We start from the raw sequence: 23055 nt of genomic DNA on the forward strand, positions 1-23055 counted from the left end.
TATATATTGTATGAATACAAAAGTTTATTAAATGAAGTAACACAAATTTAAACCATTTAGAATAAAAAGAACTGTTCACCTTTCGTTAAATTACAAAATCATCTCCCCATTGTTCACAATAAAATATTTGAAAGTTTTTTATCTCCCTATAGTATCACAAAAGTTTGGTAAGCCAAATAACTTTTTAAAAATATGTTTAGGATGGATCTAAAAATATCTCTAATCTAAAAGATAGAGTATGTACTTTGTAAAACTGAGGAGAGTATCTGAGAAACTAAAATATGTATTGAAACTATTTTAAAATGTGTGCTTTAAAAAAAAAATTAGTTTAAGTTAAAATCCACACTCAAAGTATACTTCTGGGTAGCTTATTTTCTCATCAATTTCACTTATTTCTTCAGCTAGTCTTAATATTTCTTTTTAAAATCTCTAATTGAAAACTAGAGATTGCCAGAACATTATTGCTGGAGGTCTGAAAGTGAAAGTGAAGTCGTTCAGTCATGTCCAACTCTTTGAGACCCCATGGACTGTAGCCTACCAGGCTCCTCCGTCCATGGGATTCTCCAGGCAAGAATACTGGAGTGGGTTACCATTTCCTTCTCCAGGGGATCTTCCCAACCCAGGGATCGAACCCGGGTCTCCTGCATTGGAGGCAGATGCTTTAACCTCTGAGCTACCAGGGAAGCTGGAGGTCTAAGTACATACAATTATTTAGAAATTCCTATTATCTATGGATTTGATTCATTTTTTCCTATTTCAAATAGAAAATTATAACGGAGGATGAAAAAATAAAGGTTTCATTAAGATTAACTACTCTTGATTTAGTATTTATTTCTGAATTCTGAAATTATGAAGAGAATATAGATTAATATGTCTGACCACAATTCAGGCCCAGAATATAATAATAAACTCCCCCTTGGAAAATAAAAAATTAAATAGAGATATTAAGCATCTATAAGATACTTTGTGCAATGAGAATAATTTCTAAATAAACTAATGTTTCAAATGTACAACTGAACTTAAAACATCAACATTATTTTTGATTGCACAAGCAGTACATGTTCATTAAATTCAAATAGTACACAAGCATATTAAATAAAAATGAAATTTTCCATATAATTCTTTTTTTCCAAATACCATACACTGGGAGTATATTATACGTTTCATATGAATCTAATTAAATTTCATCAGCCACAGAAGATATAAAATATAACAATTAAATATCCTGTATAACTGAAAAATATTTATTCACATATGCACCACAGGCATACTTTGTACCTTTTCACTAAAACATTAAAATAATATATGTATATATATAAAACATATGGTTTATTCTGTCTAGTATGAGTACTTCAGTTAACAAGATGAATAGGATTAATACTTACACTGCATGTAGAAAATGCAAAGGAACCAATTATAGCAAATCAAATATTTCACATACTGATAAAATACATTCTTGCTAGAGAAACACAAGTATATTATGTCTAAAACTATAAATTTTTAAAAATACTGATGTTTACTTTTTTAATGTTTTGACTACTGAGTGAAGCATTAAGTATATGCAAGTAAGGGTTAAAATCTCCTTTAAAAGTTAGTTTTTTGGCAATATTTAAGTACATTCTTCTCTGAATGTAAATAAAGTTTAGCTTTTCCTAATATACTTGATGTTTCCTGATGAAAATCAGACTGTATTTATTCTCAAAAAAATTTATTCAAGAACATTGTAACTCCACTACAAATTAGAGACAGTTGACAAATCTTGTAGGAAATTAGACCTCCTATTTGATTCTAAAATAGCACCACTTGGTATTTAATTAGTACAAATAATATTCTAAGTAGAACAAAATCACTTGAACCAAAATATCTTGGTTACATAACGTAAGGTACAATTTTGAATACATTGAATTCTACTATTTAGTGGAAGAGAAAACACTTAAAGAAATGGTCTCTAGAAAATAATTTTTTCCACCCACCTCATTTTACAAGTAAACAAACTGTGGCCCAGAGAGGCTTTTATCTGCTTTCATTGAGAATCTATAGGTATAGAGATGTACACAAATATCATTTAAGTTATGACACATATGTTAAAGTTACCTAAAACAAAAGACACTATGTTTTATAAGATTGACTTTCTAAAGACTAAAAGAGTCTAATTCTTGCCATATAAATGTCTATAGATACACCCATACTCAACACACACACAAAGATAACTAGTAAGTCATACTATTTGACTAAAAAAAGCAAAACAATGAAATATAACAATCCATATCATATTGTTTAAAATGACACAGTGGTTCTTAATGTTATTTTCCTATCCTACAAAGCATAACCATGCCAAACTTACAAAAGTAGCACTCTTGTAAAATTGCTTTTACAAAGGAAAAAAGGAAATTATTAAATAATTAAATGGGAGCGAGCAACTAAAATATGCTAAGTGGAAGTTCAAATATTTACTGTTTCTTTTCTCCCATGCTTTCTTTCAATACGGTAAAAATTTTAAACAATGTTACTAAAACAAAAAATCAAAACTACTTTCATCAAAAACTGGCTTTGCTGCAAAACTTTCACAAAAAGAGTGAAAGTATTTAATTAAGACTAAGGCATAGATAACTGCAAGCAAAGCTCATTAGGATATTTTATTGAATTATAAGTTGATTTGCTACTTTAAGAACATAGCTCTAAAATCTTATATAATATTGATTTGGTCATTTGAAAATTATTTAAAAACAGATTCTCAAGTTTCATTAAAAGTGAAGTAGTTAATAAAGCATTTTAGTTACATCTGCTTTTAGAATAAAATAATTTCCAATGAGTGCATCCATTTATTTGCTATGTAATCAGTACCAATCACAAATTAGATGACCTTAAAAAATGTAGAGCCAGGGAGAGCAGCCCTAAGCTTAACTGACCTCAATACATTTTTCAATGGTGCTTCCGAGTTCTGTGTTATTTGCTCGCTTTGGGTTTTCCAGGCTAGGGCGGGTACACAAGAAACTTACAGTCTATGCAGTACTCCTAGTCAGTCTCACTCTGCAGATGGCACAGTGGAGAAATACCTTCCGTACCGGACCATGTGCAATCTCTTCTACAGCTGGCAGCACCTAGGGGAAAGTGCGCTGTTAAACAGTTGCTGCGTTCCACCTCAGAAGTGGCTGCAATTCGGTGGTGGGTGAAGTGACTCCTGTACATATATACAGGGATGAAAAGTACTATAGAAAATGAGAACATTCGACAGCAAAAGGGGCTGTCTGCAAACTGTGCCACAACAAAGCAGGATACGTCGTCTGGTCACAAGAGCCTTACACAGACAGGCTGCTACTCACTTAAGAACTGAGTGTTAAGAATGAGACAGAAAAAATAAAAATACAGTTATTCAGTTCACAATGTAACTAAGTATCATTACTGAAACATAGGTCAAAAAATTAAACCCAAACATTCTTTACTGACTTATAGCATTATTTCTATAGTAATTTTCCTAAAACCAGGTAAATGTATACAGTAAGATTCTTTACTCTGGCCCATTTATTTGCTTTAGATAACAATTCAAGGGGTAAAAACAAAATAGGTGACATATCAAAACTGAAACATAAGTAACATGAAAATATCTAAAAAGAATTGTTAAGGAAAAACATTGTGAAATTCTTAATTACTTAAACATTTTATTAAAAAAAAACAAAACAGTCCTCAAAAACTATAAAGCTTTAAAAGTGACCTAATTAGAAAATGACATCTTCTCTTCCTCAAAGTCACAATGAATTACAATCTAAATACATCTTCTTCCTTTGCCCATATAAACAATGAATTCACCAATTATATGATAATTTCAGCTCATGAATACAGAAAATAATTACTATATCCTACTTCTACTATAAAAACAACACCCTTTGTATATGATTTATCTTTGATGGAATCAGAAGATAAAAATCCAGAAATTGTTCTCTGAGAAATATCACTGAATCACTAAGCGTGAAGGTATTTTCTAATCTATCTCTAGGCACAGCTACTATATTTATGCTAATCTGAAGAGGTAACTGATTACATTACTTCAAAATAGCATTTAGGTTCCTGAAACAGATTGAAAATGCTTTGATGCAAAGTCCAACAAATCAGACCATTAAAAAGTGTTCTTTCATCAAACTTATCTGAATCTCACTTGTCATAACAGATTTATTTTGGCATATATTCAGTGAGGTCAGAGACAGCTTACAATTTCCTTTCAGCTTTCTTGAACTCTTTCTATAATAAGTCATAACATAAAGGAATATTATTTACTTTAAGTGACAAGAGGTTGCAAAGGAAGAAAAAGTGCAGAATTCCCCAGTCTCTTTATTAAAAGAAGACATAGATCAGGGATTCCCAATCTGGGATCTACATATGGGAATTAGGAAAAGTAGGAATTCTGCAAAATTGCAGGCTAAAGATATATTATACAGGTGTATATTTCTTCCCTATGGGAAATGGGCTTTTTTCAGGTTTTCAAAAGGCTCTGTGATTTTCCAAACAAGTTTAAGGAACTACTGGTAAATAATGTGAAGACATTCAACTGAATAAGGAACAGTAATCATTTAAATCAAATTCCTAAATCTGAGCAGCTCATTATGTAAAGTGAGGACAGACACCAGGAAGTTCCAACCACTAAATGAAATAACTGACAGAAAGCACCTAATATCGACCCATTATTATCAGTAACAGTAGTAACTGTTCAAAAGAGCAATGTCAGACAAAACTTCCTTATAGGGCCCCACCTTTGTTTACTGCTATATAACTTCATAATATATTACTTTTACCTAGCTGTGTCTTCTACTTTTATTTAGGTGTGTCTTCTAAAAGAGATCAACATCACAAGCTACACATTTCTGCATTAGTTTAGATACAAAAATGCTAAATACAAGTTTTGGAACACTGCTACATACTCCTAGAGTCTACATTTTCCCAAAAGCCACACTGGTCCCTTCTATGACACAGTACTTACTTGGAAAAGGTTCAGACATGAAAATAAAATTGGCTTCAATGGTTTATATAAAGTTATTTCATTTTCTTTATCAGGCTGGCCTTTCAAACAACAACAAAAAAATCTAAATTGGAAGAATCTATCAAGGAAACATATTTTCTGAAAAGGTTATACAAATAATACTTTTACTTTCATATACCATTTTATTTACTGTTTAATTTTCTGAGGTAAGAGATACAACAAATATTCATACATACACATCCTCACATCCTTTAAAAAGAAGCTTTAGAGTTACAATATGTAGATAAACCTTACCTTTAAAATGAATTTACAATTATTATAAATAGCATTACAAAATAGTGTGCATGGCGCTCTTCAAGGTTTTGGTAACTTTTAAACACCCATTAAAATCTGACAAATAAATTGCTACCATGTATTAAAGATGCTCAGTGAAGGAATAAGCTTGCAAATGTATCTGAAGTAATGGCAGACAGGGCAACTATATAGTTTGTTCCCAATCATTTCAAATGTAAAGTGCTTTTCCTTGAGTCTTCTCATGATAGGTGTTACATTTTATGTATTCACACACCAATAAAATATATAGCAGTAAGAACAAACAGTAGAGGCTTTAAGGAAAGGCAGAGAAGTAGGAAAGAAGCATAGTAAGCATTCAGAGCACTACAATGAAAAGGATAAGCACAGAATATAGAGCGCACAGAAGGGTCAGTGAAGAGAAGGACAAGAGGCACAGGCCCAATCACGTTAAGGAATTTTTCAATATTTTATTCCACATAAGTGGCATTTTGAGAAGTATTATTATAAAAACCATTTCCAGCAGCAGCATGGGAGATGAACTAGAGGTGCAGATGGTTCAACTGGGATGCTAACAATGGGAATATGCAGTTAAGAACGATAAAAGATTGGTAAAAAAGTTTTAAAGCACACTACTTTGTAAAACACTAAGAGGGTAAAAATTATAAGATAAATCAAAGCTATTTCTAAAGTCTGAGTACAGAAAGTAGCTTGCATTTCATTCATTCATTCACTCAACAACAAAAAAGTTGACTTTCTCACATGGGTCAGGTCCCATTTTAGCCACTGGGCAAAGCACTGAACAAAGGAGCCAGTGATTTGTCCTTTGATTATATGCTAATGGAAAAGACAAGACATTAAAGAAACCATTAAGTATATAATAAAATGTAAGAAAATGATTCACCAATGTACTAAAACTAAAGCAAGCTATGAAAAAAGAGTGACGAATACACTATTTTAAGAGTGTACAAAGAAAACCCAAGGAAGCAGCATTGTATGAGTGAAGAATGAAGTGGCAGGAGTCCACAGGCTGACGATCTGGGGTAAGAATACTGCCGACAGATGGAGGAGCAAGAGCAAACATCTGACACAAGAACAAATGATGAGATGATGTAGGGCCTTGTAGGCCACATGATCAAGCTTTAACCTGGGATAATATAAGGACTTCAGATTTGTAACTGTTAGAGAAAGCCACTGCAGTAACTTGACTAGGAGAGAGATATAACCTGTTCAATCTTTAAAAAGCCTCACACTAGCTGTTGTGGTGGAGCTGATGATAGACAGCAAGAAAGAAGTATCAGCAAGACTTTGAGAAAACTTACCAACAGACTATCAGGTGGGACTTCTCCCACAGACAGAAACTGGCATTATAATCCACGACTATGAACAAAAAAGTCACCACTCAAGTGTTTCACATTTAAAAGACAAGTTTAGTTTCTCTTTACTGCAAACTGCCTACCCCTGCCCATCTTGAGTGACTCAATCATCAAAGTCTGCTTCACTGACTTAATGTAGTTGGACAGCGCTATTTCCAAGAGCCCAAAGCCTATCAGAGTGGGCTAAAAGATGGGCATGAATGGAAAACTGGTTACCTCATCACTCAGCTGGACTTTTGCTTAAGTTCAGACTTGCTTATCATCCCATGCCCACACCCCCTAGCCACGCCTATATGGGGAGGTGGGAAAACAGATGTGGAATGGAAAACAGGTAGAGAGAACTGGAGTCACTACTAAAAACAGCAAAGAGTGAGGCTATCAAAGTAGTTGGATTTATGCCTCCAGACAATGAGGATCCCACTGGGGCTGGGTGCACACTGGAGAAGCAGAAACTGAGAAAGAGAAGAAAAAGACAAACTGGACAGGGTGACATTTCAAAAATATCTCATCCCCCCAAAAAGTTTATTACACCTGACACATAAAGAGTAGTATTTGCCTCTTTCCCTACAGAACGCATGAGGGTTATTCAGATGATCAGAAATAGAAAAAATAAAAAAGATGCGCCACTTAAGTAGGGGCATCTTTTCCCTTTTTGCCTCTCTCCTCCAAGCACCAACACTCAGGAGGACAAACAGGGATATCAATGAAAGAGCAGATCATTCTCTACTCACTGGAATGAGCAGCCTGAATGACTAGATTCAACCCCTTCCACACTACAATCTCTCAGAACAGCCTAAGCAGCACCGAGTAGAAGGGGAAAAGCTGTTTTAAATTGTGCTATAAGGTTAAAATTCAAACTGAGTCAGATTAAACTGACTTTACTAAAAGTCAGACCAAATTGATTTTCTGACGTGTCCAGAAAGTTTTAATATTTCCCTGGAGTAAAGAAACAAACAAAAAACTGATGTGACCAATCATAAACAAAGGTCAGGCTGGAGAAAAATAAAAAACTTCATGTTTGCATTCCCATTTAACTCTCCATCCCCATCATCTCAAGCCATGCTTTATTATGAAACGGTTAACACCAGTGAGCTAGTAAATGATTTATTTGCTTTTCATCTCTCTAAAATATTCAGGCTGAATACTTGCATAACCATGTTACTTCTTATTCTTAAGAACAAGTACTTTCTTATTCTTAAGAACTAGTAATTCTATAACTACGAGTATTTCATAAGGAATTCTTTAGATTTCCTTGTGTATAAAAGTTATATAAATATTTTGAACATTTGTAAATAATACTGTCTTATTATAAAAACTAACAAATATAAATATTATATACATTTGTAGAGAATACTAGGTTGTACAGAAACTAAAAAGCAAAATCCCATAAATCGGATACCGAACTTAGAAGCTTGAAGACAAAAAGGATCCACAGAAGAAAAAAGAAAAGAAAACAAGAGTTTAAAATGTTTGTTTTAAAGGAACGATTTTGATATTCATATTGGAGTAACCTGAAACACAATTTTAAAGAATATTCTGCCTTGATTTATATCTTAATAACTTTGGGCTGTCCCGTAAATTTTCCATTTATTTAATATTCAAATTAAAATTTAATAGGAATTCTCTGAAAACAGGTATATCTTTTAAAATAAATTAAGGTATCAGGATTTTACATGACTAAATAATACAAAATAATTCTGTTTAAATGTCACACTTTTAGAGACTACAGGATCCTATTACACTCATGTTTGTAACTCCTTGTGTAATGGTCCTGTTCATTTTACAATCACTTATCCTAAATCATGCCTGGTATATAACATATTTTATCAATCAGTTCTCAGAGATACAACACGAGGTAAGTAATATGACTCACAAAGTTACAAAACTAAGTTCTATAATTATACCTTTTTTCTAGTCTATTTTTTCACAGGATATAAGAATAAATGTTATCATTTATAAGTATATTGAAAAGTATAAAGAAAATCATTTAAACTCAAGTATTTCAAACTTACATGTTAATTCACTATTAGTAAATAATGTAAGCCAGATTGTCAACACAATATTGAAAGAGAAGAACAAAGCTGAAGACTGACTCTATCAGACTTTAAGACAGAGGGATCGGGTAGAGAGGGAGGTGGGAGGGGGGACTGGGATGGGGAATACATGTAAATAAATACATGGCTGATTCATGTTAATGTATGACAAAAACCACTACAATATTGTAAAGTAATTAGCCTCCAACTAATAAAAATAAATGAAAAAAAAGAAAAAAAAAAGACTTAGTACACGGAGAAGGAAACGGCAACCCACTCCAGTATTCTTGCCTGGAAAATCGCATGGACAGAGGAGCCTGGCAGGCTACAGTCCATGGGATCATAAAGAGTCAGACACGACTAAGTAACTGCGCACACACAGATAGTAACTATACATAAAACCTAAAACCCAGCTGAGGTCCAGATAGTGAAATTGCCATTTGGAGGTCTCACATACAAGATTGTCTTTTTGTTTATTTTTGTTACACATCTTTTAGGACTTCTTCTGTGTAAAGTGACATATGGATATTTTATTATTAAACATTCTAATCGCTGGTGTAAAAGAAAAAGATTTACTATAAAGTAACAGTATTCAAGACTGTTTGATATCAGAAAAACTGATCCTTGGAAGAGAATAAAGAGCCCCAAAACAAACTCATACAAATATAGTCAACGGATCTTGGACAAAGCAGCAAATAAAAGTCAATGAAGAAAGAATAACCTTTTCAACAAATCGTGCTGGCCTAACTGGACATCTGTATCAAAAAAAAAAAAAAATCTAGATGCAGACAATAAACCTTTAATTAAAAATGAGTTCAAAGCAGGAAAAAGACAAAGCTATAAACTTCCTAGAATATATCATAGGAGAAAAATCTAGGTGACCTTGGAATTGACAATAACTTTTCAGGTACAACACCAAAAGCACAATGCATAAAAAGAAAATAATTCATCAACTGGTCTTCATTAAAGTTGAAAACTTTTGCTTGATGAAAACAAAGAAGCCCGTTAAGAGAATGAAAAAACAAGCTACAGATAGGGAGACATTATTTAGAAAACACATATATGATAAAGGACTAGTAATCTAAAAAGACAAAAAAACTCAAATTCAACAACTAGAAAATGAATTCAGTTTAAAAAATGGGCCAAAGGTCTGAAAAGACACCTCACCAAACAAAAAAGTGATGACCTATGAGCATGTGAAAAGATGTAGAACATCAATCAAATGTGTATTAGTTTGTCAGGGCTGCCATAACTGGAGGACTTAAATAACAGAAATTAATCATCTCACTGTTTGGGAGGCCAGAGTCTGAAATCAAGGTGTTGGCAGGGCTGGTTCCTTCTGAGGGCTGTGAGGGGAGAATCAGATTCCAGGCCTCAATCGTTGGCTTACAGATGGCAGTCTTCAGGTTCCCATGGCACGCCCCCTGCATGCGTATCTGTGTTCAAATTTCCCGTTTTTTGTAAGGACACCAGTCATATTGGATTAGGACTCACTGTAACTACCCTCACTTTAACTTGACTAACTGTATAAAGATCCTAACTCCATATAAAGGCGTAAGGTCAGGAGGTACTAGAAGATTAGAAATTTAAGATATAGATTTGATGGGGATATAACAGTAAGTCAGTAGGGAACTGCCAACTAAAACAACCATGAGATACCACTACACACCTATTAGAATGGCTGAAACCCAAAACACTGACAACACCAAATGTTACTGAGGATGCAGAGCAACAGGAACGTTCATGCACTGCTAGAATGGAAAACAGTACAGCCAACTTGGAAAACAGTCTGGCTGTTTCTTTCAAACTAAACATTCTCTTACCATATGATTCAGCAATCACACTCCTTGGCATTTACGCAAATGAGCTACAACTTATATCTACAAAAAAACCTACACACAAATGTTTATAGCAGCTTTATTCATAATTGCCAAAACCTGGAAGCAGTCATGGTGTTCAACAAGGTGAACGAATAAACAAACTGTGGTATAAGCTTGTCATATAAAAAGAAATGAGGTACCATGCCACAAAAAAGACATAAGGACAGCTTAAATGGATACTACAAGATGAAAAAAAGCCAATCTGAAGAAGGCTACATATTCTATGATTTCAAGCATATGACATTCTGGAAAAGGCAAAACTATACATACAGTGAAAAGATTAATGGTTGCCAGAGATGCAGAGGGGGTTCCTTGGTGGCTCAGGGGTAAAGAATCCAACTACAATGCAGGAGTCACAGGAGATGCGGATCCAACCCCTGGGCTGGGAAGATCCCCTGAAGGGCATAGCAACCCACTCCAGTATTCTTGCCGGAGAATCCTATGGACAGAGGAGCCTGGTGGGCTACAGTCCATGGGGTCGCAGAGTAGGACAGGACTGAAGTGATTTACCACATGTGCACAAGATGCATGGGGAGGAAAAGGGGGATGAGGTAGAACACAGGTGATGTTTGGGACAGTGAAGCTGTTATGCATGACACTGCAGTGATGGATACATATCATACATTTGTAAAGACACTAAAATTTTAATGTATCATACTAATGTATCACACTGAATCTTAATATATCATACTAATGTAAGATGTTAATAAGAAAAAACTGTGTGCCAGGGTGGGGTGGGGTGGGGTGGGGGTCAGAAGCATGGACAAGTAAAAAAAGTAGAGTCAACTCTCAGTGTCCACAGGAAATTAGCCCTGGATTCCTGCAGATACCAAAACCCAAGGATGCTTAAGTCCCTTACATAAAACTGTAAAGTACTGGTATATACTCTACATAATCCTCCCATAAACATTAAATATCTCTGTATTAGTTATAATACCTGTGTGCTCAGTCGCTTGGTTGTGTCCGACTCTTTGCAACCCCGTGGACTGTAGCCCACCAGGCTCCTCTGTCCAGGGGGATTCTCCAGGCAGGAATACTGGAGTGGGCAGCCTTTCCCTTCTCCAGGAGATCTTTCTAACCTAGGGATCAAACCAGGCCTCCTGCATTACAGGCGGATTCTTTACCAGCTGAGCCACAAGGGAAGCCCAAGAACACTGGAATGGGTACCCTATCCCTTCTACAGGGGATCTTCCTGACCCAGGAATTGAACCACAGTATCTTGATTTACAAATTGGTTCCAAATTGGGAAAGGAGTACATCAAGGCTGTATATTATCACCCTGCTTATTTAACTTATATGCAGAGTATATCATGTGAAATGCCAGGCTGGATGAAGTAAAAGCTGGAATCAAGATTGACAGGAGAAATATCAATAACCTCAGATACACAGAGGACACCACCCTTATAGCAGAAAGTAAAGAACTAAAGAGCCTCTTGATGAAAGTGAAAGAGGGGAGTGAAAAAGTTGGCTTAAAGATCAACCTTCAGAAAACTAAGATCATGGCATCTGGTCCCATCACTTCATGGCAAATAGATGGGGAAACAATGCAAACAGTGACAGACTTAATTTTGGGGGGCTCCAAAATCACTGCAGATGGTGACTGCAGCCATGAAATTAAAAGACACTTGCTCTATAGAAGAAAGTTATGACCAACATATTAAAAAACAGAAACATTAACTTGCAGACAGAGATCCATACAGTCAAAGCTGTGGTTTTTCCACTAGTCATGTATGGAGTTAGAGTTGGACTATAAAGAAAGCTGAGTGCTGAAGAATTGATGCTTTTGAACTGTGGTGTTGCAGAAGGCTCTTGAGAGTCCTTTGGACAACAAGGAGATCCAATCAGTCAATCCTAAAAGAAATTAGTCCTGAATATTCACTGGAAGGACTGATGCTGAAGCACCAATACTTTGGCCACCTGATGTGAAGAACTGACTCATTGGAAAAGACCCTGAATCTGGGAAAGACTGAAGGCAGGAGAAGGGGACAACAAAGGATAAGATGGCTGGATGGCATCACCGACTCAATGGACATGAGTTTGAGCAAGCTCTCGGATTTGGTGATGGACAGGGAAGCCTGGCGTGCTGCAGTCCATGGGGTAGCAAAGAGTCAAACATGACTGAGCGACTGAACTGAACGCCTGCATTATAGGCAATGGATTCTTTACCAGCTGAGCTACCAGAAGATTCTTTATACCTTTACCTGCTAAGCCATCAGCCCAATCGGGACTTCTAATACCTAATACAATGTAAATTCTATGTAACTATTTGCCAGCACACAACAAATCTGAATTTTTTCTTTTTGGGACTTTCTGGATTTTTTTCTTCCAAAATATTTTCAATCCTTGGTTGTTTGAATCCGAGACTTTAGAACCCATGGGTATTAAGTGCTTAGTTGTGTGCGTGCTCAGCTGTGTCTGACTCTTCGCGACCCCATGGACTACAGCTCACCAGGCTTCCCTGTCCAAGGAATTTTCCAGGCAAGATAACTGAGGTGGGCTGCCATTTCCTACTTCAAGGGATCTTCCTGACCCAGGGATCTAACCCACGTCTCTGGCATCTCCTGCATTGACAGACGCTTTTTCTTTTTACCAACTGTGTCACCTGGGACACTAGTAGCCAATATGAAGGTCAACTGCATATGGCAACTCCCTTGGACTTTCTGCTAAATTTTTCTGTAAGACTAAAACTGCTCTGGGTTTCCCTGGTGGCTCAGCCAGTAAAGAATCCATCTGCAATGCAGGAGACCTGGGTTCAATCCCTGTGTGGGGAAAAACCCCTGGAGAAGGAAATGGCACCCCCCGCCAGTGTTCCCGGAGAATTTCTGAGACAGAGGAGCCCGACAGGCTACAGTCCATGAAGTTGTGAGAGATGCACATGACTTAGCAACTGAGCTACCACTACCGCCAAAATTGCTCTAAGAAGTGCAGACTATTATTTTTTAAAAAGTAGATGTTCTATCAATGAGGCCAACAAGTAAAAAAGTTTAGGATAATTACCTGGAAACAGAAATAGGCCTCCAAAATCTAAGTGCAAATGGTGACACATGATTTTTTCCACAATGGTCATGAAAGTAAATGTGAAAGTAAGTTATAAAAAAGATATTCTATGATTTTTAAATATGGTGACTTAGGTGCAATGCAGATAGAGAAACATGGTAACACTGTTGCAATGGCTGATATGAAATGATTTTATCAAGGTAAGATTTTTGTTTGTTTTTCATTTTTCTAATGACATTTTTATGTAAAGCTATTTTTATAGCTTTACCAAAAACAAAAACACATTTTCAATGTAAAGCTTCTTTTTCAGGCTACCTGCACTTGAAACAGAACACAGTGACAGAGCCTAAGAAGAATTCCATACATTCAAAATAAGAAATAAATCTAAACACACAGCTACCCAAACTTGCTGTCATCACATGCAAGTAATATTTCAAGTTTCTAGGATCACAGGGCATGTTAGTTTATAAAGGCAAATCATGCCATAAAGTGCAATAAAATTATAATCTATATATAGGAGAGTTGTAAGTAGGTAACAAGTTTTAAATAGGCCAAGATATTTTGTTAAGTTTAACAACGTGCTATTTTAATTTCAGGAACCCAGATAAAGCCATAGATATAACAGTATTAGGGGTTTAACATTATTATTCTCTTTAGTATTTGTGATATACTTACTTTAGTCATCCTAAAACTCCCCAGCTTACTTGATGATGTTAGCATGGAACCAAGTAATATTGTTTCAGCAAACTGAAATAGAAAACTTCTGACTAAAAGAATTCAAGGATAAGTTTTCTCTCCCTGCCTACACATCATGCAAATTACTTAGAGGCAATGGAAAATGTATAGAAACAGGGAAATTCTAAATTAACTATGAGATGATTTTCACAAGAGAAGGAAATAGTTTTCCACTCTTTATAGTTAAAATAAAAGTGGCTATTTTTCTAAAGTGTGTAGATCTATCCATACTCCTGAAGGATACTGAATGTCCATTTTTTTAAATACAGGATAACTATAAATTTTAATATCATTTTTATATGATGTAGACAGGTTTATATTTGAGACTATCTTATTATCAACTGTTCTTAGCATTTCCAAACTTGAGATTTTCACCTAATTTTTAATATTTGCTAATTCCTACAAGTTGCCCATACGAGACTATTCTATTAGTACAACATAATAGCTAATTGGGCGGACCTTGGGAGCAGACTAAGCAAATCCTATCCCTGCCTCTAATTTTATAGAAAAAATATATTTACATGGGTTTGTGAGTATACACACACACACACAAATAAGTGTATAGATATACCTAGGCATCTATACATGTATGCGTATGCATACATATATATACACTTACATGCATGTATATGCTTATATACATATGACTACATATACCATACATACCTGCATGCTGTATACATACATGCTGTCAGCAAATCATTTAATCTTTTCTGCTGTCTTTTCTTCACAGAATCATTGTGTGAACTAATTCAGTATGTGGAAAGCATGTAGAGACAAAGCTGTCTCCGGCCCATATTAAGTTCCATATAACTATTAGTTATTAGTAGCATTATCAGTGTTGCTACTATTATTATTAAGTTTAATATACCAATATTCCCAGTGTCCTAAAGAGCATCATTTCCACATGCTCTATGACTTGAATAAGTGGAACAAATTTGATGACTACTTCCACTGAAACAGACATAGAAGCATGGAATTTTGAAATGCACTTGGGATTTTTAGAGGGAGTAGAGAAAGAACCAAGAGCAGAGAGTATCTTTTGTCACAAAATACTTTGAACTTTGCTGAATTAAAACCTATTTGCATGTCATATGAGATCTGTGAGTACAGATAATAGAAATGCATCCCACCCCAAACTTTCCTTATTCTTCAACAGCAGCAGCTGACACAGGAGAATAATTTCCTGCTTCACTGTGCTGACAGTACATCGCCTAGATTCAGAAATTATATTCTCAGCAGGAAGGCAATAGGTTTCTGTCTACACTGAAGAAACAGAAAGATAGAAAAATTACACAAAATAGAAATGATTTATGATTACTGTAAAAGAAAAAAACCAAACTGTATCAAAGATCTATTTTTAATTGGTGACACTCAAAGTAGAACTGTTTTTTTAAATTTCACATGTTTGGCCACAGTATTTTTTAAAGAAACAAAAATTTTATTTATTTGTAATCTTGTAAACAAATCTTATATTCCTGTTCTTCCTAAAATTTTTAAACAAAAATTTTAATAAGATCAACTAAAATTTATCAGTCCTCTGATTTTATTTAATTATACTTAATGTGTAGAACACTGTGTCCTAGTTCAGACAGTAAATAGCATTTAAAACTTTTACTTAGGGGAATGGCATTAAGTGGTAACTGATAGCTTAAAGTTTTGTATTACCAAAAAATTATTCTTCACATAAGTAATAAGTAATGATTTCCATGTGTGGCCTGTGGGGTGTATATGTGTATACATATTTATAAGATACGAGGTTTTTTTCTAATTTAAGATATATGAAAATCTAGTGATTTGTCTTACATAAAGTGAGTTTTAAGCTGTATGTTAAAGTAACCCTAAAGGTCACAGAGACATATTGTAGATTTTTAGTCTATAATGATGAAGTATCAACCTCAGGTTCTAGAAAGTAAGTCTGCAGATTTGTATCTATCTGTTGTTTATTAGTCATGTGATATTGGGCAACTTATCATTTTGTTCCCTCATCTGTAAAATGAGGATACTAGCAGTGTCTTTCTAATGGGATTTGTTTGAAGATTAAAACAAAATCAATATTAAAATATAGAGCACCAGAAACTATAAAACTCCTAGAGGAGAACATAGGCAAAACACTCTCAGACATAAATCACAGCAAGATCCTCTATGACCCACCTCCCAGAATATTGGAAATAAAAGCAAAAATAAACAAATGGGACCTAATGAAACTTAAAAGCTTTTGCACGACAAAGGAAACTATAAGTAAGGTGAAAAGACAGCCCTCAGATTGGGAGAAAATAATAGCAAATGAAGAAACAGACAAAGGATTAATCTCAAAAATATACAAGCAACTCCTGCAGCTCAATTCCAGAAAAATAAATGACCCAATCAAAAAATGGGCCAAAGAACTAAACAGACATTTCTCCAAAGAAGACATACAGATGGCTAACAAACACATGAAAAGATGCTCAACATCACTCATTATTAGAGAAATGCAAATCAAAACCACAATGAGGTACCATTACACGCCAGTCAGGATGGCTGCTATCCAAAAGTCTACAAGCAATAAAGGCTGGAGAGGGTGTGGAGAAAAGGGAACCCTCTTACACTGTTGGTGGGAATGCAAACTAGTACAGCCGCTATGGAAAACAGTGTGGATATTTCTTAAAAAACTGGAAATAGAACTGCCATATGACCCAGCAATCCCACTTCTGGGCATACACACTGAGGAAACCAGATCTGAAAGAGACACGTGCACCCCCATGTTCATCGCAGCACTGTTTATAATAGCCAGGACATGGAAGCAACCTAGATGCCCATCAGCAGATGAATGGATAAGGAAGCTGTGGTACATATACACCATGGAATATTACTCAGCCGTTAAAAAGAATTCATTTGAATCAGTCCTAATGAGAAGGATGAAACTGGAGCCCCTTATACAGAGTGAAGTAAGCCAGAAAGATAAAGAACATTACAGCATACTAACACATATATATGGAATTTAGAAAGATGGTAATGATAACCCTATATGCAAAACAGAAAAAGAGACACAGAAATACAGAACAGACTTTTGAACTCTGTGGGAGAATGTGAGGGTGGGATATTTCAAAAGAACAGCATGTATACTATCTATGGTGAAACAGATCACCAGCCCAGGTGGGATGCATGAGACAAGTGCTCGGGCCTGGTGCACTGGGAAGACCCAGAGGAATCGGGTGGAGAGGGAGGTGGGAGGGGGGATCGGGATGGGGAATACGTGTAAATCTATGGCTGATTCATATCAATGTATGACAAAAAAAAAAAAGTTATACCCCCCAAAAAAAAAAATTAAAAAAATAAAATAAAATATAGAGCAAGTCTTATTATTACCATTATTGTTATGGTTAATTATGGCAAATTAAGGATGCTTCCTTTTGAAATTCCATTAAGATAACAAAAAAAGTACAAAACTGAAGAACAAAGAGAATGGTAGAGAAGACAACAACAAATACAAAGTTTTGGAAAATGAAAAACTCAGGCAGAAGACTAGTGATTGATTCAGCACAGCACAGGATCCAGAAAGCTAAGTGGCAGAAAATGAGGAGACTATAAGAAGATAATTTGCCTAATGAAACCTCAGGCTGGGGTACGTAAGAACTGAATACTGAGGGATTCTCTAGAAGGCTACCTAGACAACACTTCCACACATAGGTTAACCACCTCATTCCACATGTCCTCTTCAGCCTCTAGAAGATCAGAGAGTCGGGTATCTTGAAACAGAGATCTTCCTGACTTGGAACTGCCAAGTGTAATGTAGATAGGAGTGACAGGACAAGGTTCAGCTGGACCTGAACTGGTTCCTAATTGCTGGCAGACAGATGCAAACTATCCAAGAAAGAATACTTGAAAATTCACTGGAGAACCTTTAAGACCCCAGAAACGAGATACAGATACCACAATCTCAGATCTCCCAAGATTAATACTGGCTGTTTGCTTGATTACTCTAATGAAGCCATCCAGAAAACAATTCCTGCCTCTAGACACACAGCTTCCAACTAAATCTGTAGTACCTAAGACCTACAATTACACACATAAGCTAATACTCAACCAAATATGAGAATGGGATGAAGATATTTTCAAGAAAGCAAACTTTTATGACCTCTTTATCAGGAAGCATCTGAAAATATACCTCTATAAAATAAAGGAGGAACAAGAGGAAGGAAAGGGTGGGACTCAGGATATAAAGGATCTAACACAGAACAGCCAGGGGAAGTCCCAAGATGTCCTCTAGGCACTGGGTGTAGAAAGCAACCAATCCGGACTGTAAAACAGATCATGATGGAAAGGTTTCCCCAAATAAAAGCAAATTTGATACAGAGTCTGAAACCATGTTTGAGCACTCAAAAAGTACTGATATGCATGTTACAGGTCTGTTGAAACATTTAGGGGAAAAACAGTAGTACACAAAAAGTGAGCAAATAAAAATAAGGTTATTACTAATTCTGTCCCAAAAGAAAAAGTTATAGGAGAAAGGAAACAATCATAATACATCACTTTGCTCAAAAAGAAACAATATTTAGTGATTTAACGCAACATACTTATCCAATAAGTGGAGTAAATTATATGTACATGGAGTACATATAAAAACGGAGTAATTATAAGTACACTGAAATAATGAGATGATAAATATAAGAATAGTAAATTCCCAATTAATAACAGGAAATAAATTGATAATAAAACTGATAGATGAATAAAGAACAGCTTAAAAGTGTTATTTAAAAATATGGAAATGCCACAAGGAACAGCTCCAAGAATGCAAAGTGACTGCCTCTCAGAGTACTGTGGAAGATGGTGAGCTTGCAAAAGGGTGGTGTTTTACTTAGCTTCAAGGCCTCTAATACTATGTTTTTTAAAATTCTGTACGTATATTAAGTAAGTTACAAGAATCAATTTAAGAAAGTAAATAAATTCATTTCTAACTTATAATGCAAAATAACACATTGATACATAAAACCATAATAGACTAACATCAACTTCCAAATTTTAACATAGTAATATCTCAATTACCCAACACCAGCATAGTTTCATATAAGAAAATCTGGAGATGAATTGAAGTTTATATGTTCAAGTGATAAAACTTTCCTTTCTCATTACTAAAAGATTTTTTAATTTACCACATATTCTTGAATTAGTACCATTCCTTAACCTTTTGATAATTACATTGTTATAGATATTCATTATCATATTCACATCAGCACCTCTGGGGTATACAGACTGTTCTCTATATTATGTTAAATGGCCTTGGGTCTGTCTGTCTGTATAATCTTAAAAGAGTAAAAAAAAAATAGAAAGATCTGGTTTACTAAGGATTCTAGTTAATAAAACTGATCAGAACTATAAAAACCACTTAGAATATAAGAATTAGTATAAAAATAGCAAACATATTGTGCTTACTATGTGTCACTAATCTAAGCACTTTTTATACACATTTCAACTCTGTAACGTAGGAGCTATTAATTTCCCCATTTTACAGATGAGAAAACAAAGGCACAAAGAGGCAAAGTAACTTGATGGGATTAGTAAGTGACTGAATTAAGATTTTTGAAGACAGGCAATTTGACTCCAGAGCCTGTCATTTTTTTTTTTAACTTCAAAATCTTTGCTTATTTTTTTTATTTGAAGGATAATTGCTTTACAGAATTTTGTTGTTTTCTGCCAAGTATCAACATGAATCAGCCACAGGTATACATATGCTCCCTCCCTCTTGAACCTCCTTCCTATCTCCCTCCCCATCCCACCCTATTGTTACAGAGCCCCCCCAGAGCCTGTTATTTTTACCGCTATGTGCTACTACTGAACACAATATATTGTCTTTGATAATTTGTAAAACACTTTAGAATTCTGCAGGATCTAAAGTACATAACTAAAAATTACTATTATTAATGCATTGGAAATGTATGCAAATGCACTCAAAATTAACAAAAGGCTAGACATCAAAAGATACCTTATAAATTTCAAAATAAAAAGCTCTCCCACAAAAAAAAACACAAATTGGTAAAACAACATATAAAGCTCATGTCAATTAAGTATTTTCATGCACAGTTCTATTTTTCCCCTAAACACAGTTCCACTATCATATCTGCTAATTTACAAAGTCAATTAAATATAAGCACTATAATACAGAGGAACAAGTTAAACACCTTTTAAATGTATCACTATATGAAAAGCTTATTAACCTTATGGGCCCAATAACAATATTATATTGCATCGATTCTAAGACACATATTCCTCCACATTTTTTTTTCTTGGTACAGAAAGTAACAGTGTCTCTTGCAAACTCTGGTACTTCAGGATTAATGGAATATGGTAACAGTTTCACAGCATTTACAGTGTATCAAGCACTCTTTCACTTGCTTTATACATATTTACTAATTTAGTCCTAACAATTCAGTGAAGTAGGTACTATTACTATCCCTATTTTACAAAAGAAAACTTTTGAAACAGATTAAATAAGTTGCTGGAACTAATATGAGTGAAAAGTGAGGATTCCAACTTCAGCATAAAGTCTAGGTCCAGAGATGCAGCTCTTAAATATTATACAGGACAGATACATCACTAGACAATCTGTCCCTTTCTCGAAGACCTGCTAACTCCTTGTGCTTTTTTTCTTCTCTGAAGTTGCAAATGCTTTTAACTAGAACACTTTCTGTAAACAAAACCTACTGCTTCTTTGGTGGTATAAGAATAGAGAATAAAATTAAAAGTAGAGCTACTTGGTTGCCAGTGAATAAGCAGCATAAATGGGACAATTAGTCAGCATTCATTCTTCAATTCCCTGCTCAGCTGCTTCTCACCCCTTCTCTTGTAAACCCTTGGGATATAAAACCTCAAAATACTTTCAGTTCTGATGAAAGATGTTTAAGCCGTGAATTGGCACATATGTGATATGGAATAATTCTTCCCTAAAAACAGAGAAGCAAAGGCTTCCACTACATAGACAATTTCAAATTCATGCCTAAAGAAATTATGCACAATGAAACTTTAATGAAGAAATGTTAAACAATTTTCTACAATTACCTTTACTAATAATTTCTTATGTGAATCTAAGTCATTCTTCCTTGGTAAATAAGGAGAACCTCAAACACCACTAAATAAGATAAAGGTCAAGAACACATTGCTTAAATAATTCCATAATCACACTTTGTTTTGCACTGAAACACCACCATTGAGGGCTTAGTCTCTATATTTTATGCTTAGTCTGTATTTTACACACACTATCACTCATGATAGATCCTTGAGATAAGTATTATCATATCCATGGTTATAATGAAAAACTGTTAAACAGAGAGATCCTACTATGATATATAAACTATATGGTAAAGGACTTTTAATTATAAAAATATGTCCAGCAGATATATCTGGCTTAGTGTTTTTGTGAGATAAAAATGTTAAATCTTTTGTATATAAATAATGTTGTATGTCTATTATGGGCTTTCCTAATGGCTCAGACAAGAAAGAATCCACCTGGAATGTGGGAGACTGGGTTTGATCCCTGGGTTGGGAAGATCTTCTGGAGGAAGGCATGGCAAGCCACTCCAGTATTCTTGGCTGGAGAATCCCCAAGGACAGAGGAGCTTGACGGGTTCCAGCCACGGGGTCGTAAAGAGTAGGACACGATGGAGTGACTAAGCACAGCACCGTCAGTTACACCTCAACAAAAAAGCACATCACTGTGCCATCTGTATTTATGGAAGATGAATTAAGTCCTTTTGGACAAAGTTATTTAAAGTCATAATATGACATAGTGTCTTTAAAAAGCTTCACAATGAAATTTGCTTGAAGGTACCTGCATGACATGAAATATTTAAGCTGATTTAATCAGACTGGACTGTGTTTTTTTCACAACAGTATTTTTTTTTTTACTTAAACCTTTAGGTACTGTACCTGAGTTTTATCAACAAACAGAACACTAGAAAACTTTTTAAAATGTACCACACATATCCCTAACTTCTTAAAATGTAATGAGTACAATTTAAACATTTTTTAATGACTAGTGTCATCACTGTCGGCATCAGTAATTACACTATGTGGCAAGGCAGCTGAAGGTGTAGATACATATGAGCATGCACATGAAGTAAGAAATAAAATTTAAGAGCTACCAAAATCAGTGGAAGTTTGGAAACTTTGTTAAAGGAGTCCATGATGATAAAATTAACTTCTGTTATCTTTGTCTTAGGCTTCCCAGGTGGCTTGGTGGTTTAAAAAAAAAAAAATCTGCCTGCCAATGCAGGAGACGCAAGAGACACGAGTTCGATCCCTGGATGGAGAAAATCCCCTGAAGAAGGAAATGGTAACTCACTCCAGTATTCTTGCCTGGAAATTCCACGACAGAGGAGTCTGGTAGGCTACAGTCAATGGGGTCACAAAGAATCAGACATGACTGAGCATGAACACATACATCTCTCTGTCTTAAAAAACCACAATGGCTGCTTGACTTTTGTTCTCCACCTAAAGTCACTGTATCTAGACTAGTGCTCTTTTCTAAAGACAAAATGTTACCCTTTTTAATATCTAGGTAGCTATCTGACTTCTCTATCCCCAAACTAGCAAAACTATTCTATGACTGATGGTTTTTTGTTTAGACGATTTTACAATGCTGCCTTTTCTTAAGGAGCTTTCCTATCCTTGAAGATGACAAAAACATTCTATTTCTTCACTGACTTCTTTCTGTTCTATTGTACCTGCTGTTATTCTAGCAGAACAGTGCTTCCATACCTGCCTCCAAAGTCCACCACTCTCTTTTCTGACTTTTC

At 35.1% G+C, this 23055-nt stretch overlaps 1 protein-coding gene and 1 non-coding gene across 8 annotated transcripts in view; both read right to left on the reverse strand.

Moving 5' to 3' along the window:
- NOVA1 (NOVA alternative splicing regulator 1) overlaps positions 1-23055 on the reverse strand; it is a 157700-nt gene that overhangs the window by 104415 nt on the left and 30230 nt on the right. For 2 of the 7 annotated variants that reach the window (XM_043921594.1, XM_043921595.1), the window contains 2 exons: positions 3000-3101; positions 1974-2034 (listed from right to left, as the gene is read on the reverse strand). The exons of 3 other annotated variants lie outside the window; for them this stretch is intronic. The gene's annotated coding sequence lies outside the window, so the exon portion shown is untranslated. The remainder of the gene's footprint in view (positions 1-1973; positions 2035-2999; positions 3102-23055) is intronic. 2 more of the 7 variants (XM_043921592.1, XM_043921593.1) reach the window with 1 other exon arrangement.
- On the reverse strand, positions 612-683 carry TRNAW-CCA. Its single transcript has one exon. It is a non-coding gene; the product is annotated as a tRNA-Trp (tRNA).

The sequence above is a fragment of the Cervus elaphus genome, chromosome 13 (genome assembly GCF_910594005.1).
Source record: "Cervus elaphus chromosome 13, mCerEla1.1, whole genome shotgun sequence".
Lineage (NCBI taxonomy): Eukaryota > Metazoa > Chordata > Mammalia > Artiodactyla > Cervidae > Cervus > Cervus elaphus.